The sequence below is a fragment of the Equus quagga genome, chromosome 7 (assembly GCF_021613505.1).
Source record: "Equus quagga isolate Etosha38 chromosome 7, UCLA_HA_Equagga_1.0, whole genome shotgun sequence".
Taxonomy (NCBI): Eukaryota; Metazoa; Chordata; class Mammalia; order Perissodactyla; family Equidae; genus Equus; species Equus quagga.
The window spans coordinates 117,806,445-117,814,427 of NC_060273.1; positions in this window are offsets into that span (position 1 = coordinate 117,806,445).

Here is a 7,983-nt window from a genome sequence, read left to right on the forward strand (position 1 = left end):
ACTGGGAATATATTAAAATAAATTGATAGTTACTTCTTAAATCTCAACTTTATTGTGTTAATGCACTCTAAACGGTTAAGACGGGGCTAGTCGACAAAGCAGATATGAAGATCCAAATGGAAAAATCTTTTTTTGGTTTCCATTTGGAACCAGAGACGACCAAATTCTTAGTGTTTGTGGTTTGGTTTGGTGTGGTTTTTGGTAAGAAAAGTTCCCAGTTTCTTAATATTCAAACCTTCAACAATTATTTCACCATTAGGCAACACTGCTGGTTTGGATCCCGGGCACAGACCTACGCACTGCTTGTCAAGCCCCGCTGTGGCAGGCGTCCCACATATAAGGTAGAGGAAGATGGGCATGCATGTTAGCTCAGGGCTAATCTTCCTCAAAAAAAAAAAAAAAGCCTAGGATTGACTCCTGCCTCCAACCCTCTGCCATGAGCAAATTACTTAACCTTTTTATGCCTCAGTTTTCACATCTGTAAAATGAAGATAAAGATAGTTCTCACCCGTGAGTTTCTTAAGACAATTAAGAAATCCTTTAATGTAACGTCTAACAATAAAGGCTCAATAAATATCACCAGGCATTTAGAAGAGTGTGCAAATAGAAGAATATGAATCAATCATTAAGTGTTCTTATGACAGGAGATGTTCTTAAATGAACATGTGTGCATTTTAACACTGGAGTCCCACTTAAACATTTTCAGATCATGTTTGGGTTTTGGACTCTTTCTGAATCATGAAACTCTTTTAACCTTCCCTTCATTGATCAAACTGTCTTGCCTTTTGAAATGATAACTCCTTAAAGCTATACTGCTACTATCAACACCCAGTGATTTCAAACTTTGCTTGAACCGGTTTTCCTTTCTTTAGAAGCTAACTGCCACTTCAGTTCCAGAAGCATATTAGATAACCCTTTTCTCCAAAGTTAGTACTAGGAAAGCAAACTACTTTGGCTGCTTAAAGAATGTGATTATGGACTACAAAGCTCTCCATTTTTTAACAAGTCACGCATTGGTTGTTCTTTTCCTTTTTAAGTAGTCTCCCCACCCCCACCACCATTATTTAGCTCCCATCCAGCCACCCCTTGGGTTTTTACTGCGGCTAAGCATGTGTATATGTGGTAGGGGGAGGAGGACTATGGGAGAGACTTCAATCAGTGTTACTGTTCTGCTGGTTTATGTTTCACAAGATTTTGGTTATTAAATAAAATGATTCAGTCAAGAAAAATTTAATAGATCTGTGGAAGTACATTTCAAAACTTTAGGTTTGTCTTGGGCTTTCATGGAGCTAAAGCTTTGTTAAAAAATGACACTCAAAACCCCAAAACACCAGAGTGGATAGAAAACAGAGTAATCTTGTTTGTCAGAACTATTTTTCAAGCAATACAAAGAAAAAAATGTAAAAATAGCTAAAACTGCAGAGAGAAAGGATAAACCACAGATCATAGACACAACGGGATGTTTCAAGCATCAGGATGATATTCTTGATGTATTAAAGAGAGCAATAAAAGAACTAAGATTCACAGATTCATATCTTCTATTCAAGTGTATTCAATAAAATTAACTTAAGCTTATTAAAATTAATAGAATCTTGCTATATCTTCATACATAAAATGTAATAATTTTAAGATTGTTATTAGCCTTGCATCGAAATACTAATATTTCTCTGCTATTCACTGCTTGCTTACTATGATGTAATTTTATTTTGCATATTCTTTTTGAAAATATTCATTCCTCAAATTTGAGAATCGAGAACCATAGAGAAAAGACATTTGTATACACTCAAATAAATGTGTCTTATTTTAAAATGACTTTCATACAAAAAATAGATTACATATGTTTTAAAAAGATTTTTTCTTTAAAAAAATCAAATGGGGATATTTTCTGGCCCAGGAGCTTGATTTAGGCAGGGTATTTCAAAATTCTCAAGGCTTACTTTTCTCAGTTAAGGATTATGGAAACAATCCTGGTAAGCCTAAAGGGTTTTGAATTGTGCTCGTAGAACTTTAAGCAAACATGCATATCTCCAGATTCACAGAGCTCCAATAAAACCATGTGTATATAATTAGATCAATCAACGGGAACCATCATGAGATATATGTCAGAGGAAGTCTCATCGCAAGCAGCCATATAGAAAGAATTAACTCTAGCCACCTAAGGCCTGATCCTCTCAATACACAGACACCACGTAAATCTATAATGGTATTAAATGTATTAATGGTGTGTGGGATAAATATTTTTAAAACCAGGCAAACATATTATTGTTTTAGTATACTTTGTGCTAATAAATGACAAAAGCAATGGAGTTTTTACAAGATAAATTAGGTGTTTTCCAGTGAAGTCTTCCCTTTTTTCCTAAACAAAATACCAAATACTACCATTGCTACTTGGAAACACAAAAAAACAAAGACCTTAAACCAAGATGATGAGGTAGTATGGAAATAAGCTTTTGTTTTAAACTTAGACAATAAAAGGCTAATTACATTAACAAGCCAAGAGCTACTAACTCTGCTTTAAACTTTCTTTTGAGTCTTCTGGCTTACAAAGCCCAAGTTATAAACAACTGCAATAATGCTTTGTATCATTTCTTCGGAAATATTAGAACATTTGTGAGCTTTCATGAAGATAAGTTGTGAAGTAAACATAGTCCTTTATAAAGGTCAAAGGACCCCTTGAACTGATCTGACTCTAAATCCAAAAGTTCAATGATAGAAACATATATCTGTATTGATTTGCTACGGCTGCCATGACAAATACCAAAGACTGGGTGGCTTAAACAACAGAATTTACTTACTCACAGTTTTAAATTCTAGAAGTCCGAGATGAAGGTGTCTGCAGGTTTGGTTTCTTCAGAGGCCTCTCTTTGGCTTGCAGGTGGCCACCTTCTTGCTGCATCCTCACACGGTCTTTCCTCTGTGCGCGCATGTCTGTTTCCTGATCTCCTCTTCATATAAGGACGTCAGTCATAGTAAATTACAGTGCACCCATGTGATCTCATTTTACCTTAATTACCTCTTTAAAGACCTTATCTCCAAATGTAGTCACATTATGAGGTACTCGGGGGTTATTCAACACGGATTTTGGTGAGAAACAATTTAGTCCATAATAACACCTTTAAAATTTCCTTATCGATTTTATAAATGACCTTTCTAATTTAAGTCCAGTTAAAAATATTTGCACTGATTATTGTGGTCAGTCTTACGGACGTCTGAAATAATGGTTGTCAAACTATAGTGTTTGTCAGAATCACCTGGAGGGCTTGTTAAAACAGATTATGGGCCCCAGTCCCAGAGTTTGTGATTCAGTGGATCAGGCACGAGGCCTGAGAATTTGCACTTCTGCCATGTTCCCAGGTGATGAGGATCCTGCTGGCCAGGGGACTACACTTTGAGAACTGGTGATCTAGTACAAAGTTGCCAAAACTATTTTCATAACATTACTGTTCCATGAGATGTTAATAAGGATTTTTACAGAAAAGTGACCAATAGTCTAATTATTTTTGGCTATGCCACATATGGAATTACTCTCTTAGAGATTTTAACATATTATTGGCATATTAATAACAGACATATTTACTATATTAAAATTTCTAAGAATTCCTGCAATAAGAAAAAATCATTTAACTCCATTAATTTTCTAAATGGGTTTGACCAAGTAACTCAGTTTTTCAAGCAACAATTTTTAACATATATGTATCTTTGGAAACATAGGTTTAACATCTTCAGTTGTCTCATATCAAACCAACATTTCCCAAACTGTGTTCCAAGGAATACCAGTGGGTATTTTATGAAAGTGCTAATAGGTGCCTCAGAGATGGAAGAAAGTTCCTCCATAGTTTGGAAAATTCTTCAATAAAAAAAGAGCTTACTGTCTCATTTTATCTGATTCTGAATTTTACAAACTCACTTGAACAAGAAATATATTTTGGAATTCACACCCTATGTTTTGGAGAAGACAAACAGTGCCCTGAAACTGAGCTTTATAATCACCTTACTGAACTATAACGAAACGAAATTCTCAATTTAGACATTACCTTTATGTTGATTTCCATAATTAATTCTGCAAAGACTTTTTTGGAAAGACTAGGAATATAAACATATACACCCAGACACTCAATCGCACATCTGCCATCACCCCCGATTGTGTTTGAGTCCCAGAAATTTGTAAATTTGAAAAATATAGATGATCAGTGTGGATAGGAACGATTTTAGCGTTGTCATATGGAAAAGAACTAGGAAATGCATTTGGCAATTAATTGCATACCAAATGTAGGTCATTTTTGCTTAAAAATTTTACAAATAAAAGTGGGATCCCATGCTTTTTGTTCTACACAGACAATTTTTCTCAAATTCTAAAGAATATTAAAGGAGGAAGAAATAAATATAACTAACTGAGCAACAGTATATTTCAGGAAATATGTTGCTTATTTTACACAATTTATCTCAATTGATACCCTCACTTATCTTGGATATAGGTATTGTCATTTTCAATTTACAGAGGAGAAAACTAAAGCTCATAAATGCAACTCAGTTGCGCTAACATAAAGGGGGTGATAAAGACACTGCCCCTGTTATCAATGCATTCAAATCTTGTGAACCAAGACTGTTCATGAATTTGAATAACAAATATGAAAAATTCTATAGTAGATTAGCAAGCCCAGAAGTGGAGAGAGTAGGAGGGCAGGAAGAAATAGAAAACAGTGGCATGGATCTCATTCTGGAAAAATCAAGAATAGTCTTTAAAGTACACGGAGGCCGTGAGATATAGTGGCTGAGAACCACACTTCGTGGATTCAAATTGCTGCTGTGCTTTTTTTTAACCAGCTGTGTAACTTAGCCATGTTATGGAAACCCTTCCTTACTTTTTCCATCTACTAAATGCGGACTGTAGTTGTATGTAAACCAAGAAGCAGTTGTGAGGATCAAATGAATTAATATGGAAAGCCTGCTTCATATTAATTGCAAGATATGATACTTATTATATTTTATCAGGAATATGAGATCTGAATAAAAATTGTAACATTATTTTAGTTTTTTTGTATAAAATTTACAATTTAAATGAATTCTGATAAAAGCAAATAGTTCCTCTGAAATGTGAAACTTATATAAAGTAAATGGTGAGTCATGATTCTATATGGATACATTAGGAAGCATATCTGGGTATTTTTAAGTAAAGCTGAGTAGCTATGATTTGAAATCTGTTTTCTCCGTTTTTGGACATTTCTCATGAAGAGTTTCCTTTTTAAACCAGTGTTACCCTGAAGAAGGACTTGCTAATCAAAAAAAAAAATCCATAAGAATAATTCTTTGAAGATAGCTAATAATTTGTTTTAAAAATACAGCAACCTACTAACGAAAGAGCAAAAGCTCATTCCTCACTTAGTCATTATAGACGTTCTACTCTGTATAAGGCCCACGCTATGAGCACTGTGGATGCAACTGATCAGCAGATGAATAATTCCTTCCCTCTATATGCTTCCACTCTAGAGCAGGGAAGGTGTGACCAGTTCACAAAGAGCTGTAATGTTAAGTCCCAAAAGGAAATGGAGGTGAATTTTTTTCCTTAAAATCAAGCAGAAGGTCAGGAAAAAAAGGTTGAATTAGGGTTGAGCTTTGAGATAGATGAAGATGGAAGAATCAGCATTAGGCAATTGCACAGAGGGGAGAAATTGCGGAGGAAAGCATCGCATAGAGGAAAGTTTTGCTTTGAGAGGAAAGAAAATCCAGTTTGACTTTAAAATACAATTACACAGGAGTGTTAGAGGAAATTGTTTTGAATATACTTCAAGTCAGTTTGGGCAACTGTAAACACAGCAGCTACATGCAGAAAACTTGGTTAACCGTGTCCCCTAATGTCTGTGTTTTAATCTTTTTAAATAAGTTAGACTTGCATTTATATGAGGATAGAGTGAATGTATGAGTTACTAACTTTAGCTTCAGTCATCTGAAGAATAAGGGTGTATCAGGTCCGCATAGAATGATTTGTATGTAATTAGTAGAGGCAAATAATATTTCACTTGACGTAAAATATTTATAAATTATAATTATGGTTTGTAATCTCTAAGAATGAGAAAAGTCTGAATTAACGAGCAGATAGAACAGTAAGAATTCTGTCCCATTATAATACCTAATCAGCTTTTATTGATTACTTTGATTGCACACACTTGAACTTCTGTTTAAACTAGGCCAATTCTCCTCAGGCATTACGTCATTTTGACAGACATTGAGAAGTTTTACATGTTCCTGCTCTGATGCTTATGCTGTAGAATTAGTCAAGGATGATTACGAAGACCAATAGCAAGCTAAAATCAAAGGATTTTCATTTCATTTGGAAAGTTGGAATAGTGTCATGGGTCCTCATTATATTGAAGGATCTTATTTTCCACCAGTTTAAAAAAAACAAAAATGGAACACATTATTATTATGAATAATGCTCTGAATGGAGATTTCTTTCAAATGCACAGAAATAACATGGGAAAGGAATTTGCATGCATCCAATAAAGTGACTGTAGAGGAGTATACAAATGTGACAACACGAGTAAACAAATACCAAAATACCCAAAAGTACAGCTGTCAACTCTGCTTCTTCAGTCCTTTGCAAACCTGTATGAGAGGAACTGAGTAAAATCATCATAATAAAGTGATTATTGAGCATCCCAATAAATAAGTTCCAAACCTGCCATCCTACTATATTACGGAATTTTCACAATGGTGGTCTCAAGAATCCCTGGTGATGATTTTATACATACACACACTTGTATCCTACCACATAATCACCAAATCCTCTTATTTTAATTTCTTACTGTTTATTGAATCTAGTCTTCACCATCTTCTCAGCCACTGCCTTACTCCTGGTCATAGTCATTTGTTGCATTTGTTGATTCCATACCCCTCTAACTAGTCGTTTGTTTCCAGCCTTAGCTCCCTGTAATACTCGCCTCCATACTGCTACCAAAACAGTCTAATGCGCAAATGCAAGAAGTCGCAGTACTACTTAAAATTTTCAGTAACTTCAGTATAAAAGTGTTAAATCTCTTCACATTCCCCACTCCTCATCCAGTTTCTTGGTCACGTGGAACTATTTGCTTTTACATGACTTCTTGCTGTACTACCTTCAATGATTTTCCTAATTACTTTTCTCTTAATGCCATTTTCAGGAATGTCTTGAGGTTTAAATGAGATACTGTAAGAAAACGTAAAGGCACAGTTTCTAGAACATAGTAAACATTCAATAAACATTAATTCCCTGTTCTCTCCTTCTGCTACTAGAACTCTGCACATAATTCTCTTGACCACTGAATGTTATTGATTCAAACAGTTAAATTTTGATCTAGTGGCCATCCGTTAGTCAAGGCCAATTCAGTACATTTCTCCTCCTTTTTATGAATGACATATTTTTATCCCTAGGGATAGAATGCCAGTGAAACATTCTACCAGCTATTTAAGGATGAAGTCCCAAACTATTAACCTGTTTTACTCCTTGGCTAATTCTTTAGCTTCCTCAATTTAGATAAGCACTTTCTCCCTTTTTCTTTTAGTTTCAGTCAGATGATCTACAATAGAATCACTGACATATCATATAGCAAGACCATATAAATGTGATTATTATATACCCATGTGAAAAGGAAATTTCTACTCCCGGAAGTTTTACAGTTTTTCGTTTCTTTGTATACTCTTATAGATTCCACTACCTTTAAAATACGGCATTTTATTCCTTCCTAGCTAACACGTAATTTGGAATCTCTACAACTCATAGATTAAACTTCTGCATCATCTCACTTCCAGCCATTTCTCATCACCGCCACCATCTCCACCCTGGTCCACTTGCAGCCTACCATCTTTTTTCAACCCAGCAAGCAGAATGATTCTTTTATAATATAATTTAGACACAATCATCTTTCTACATCCTGAGTCCCTCTGAAAAAAACCCATGATTTTTACATAAGCCTACCAGGACTGACCAGACCCAACCTCTGGTCACTT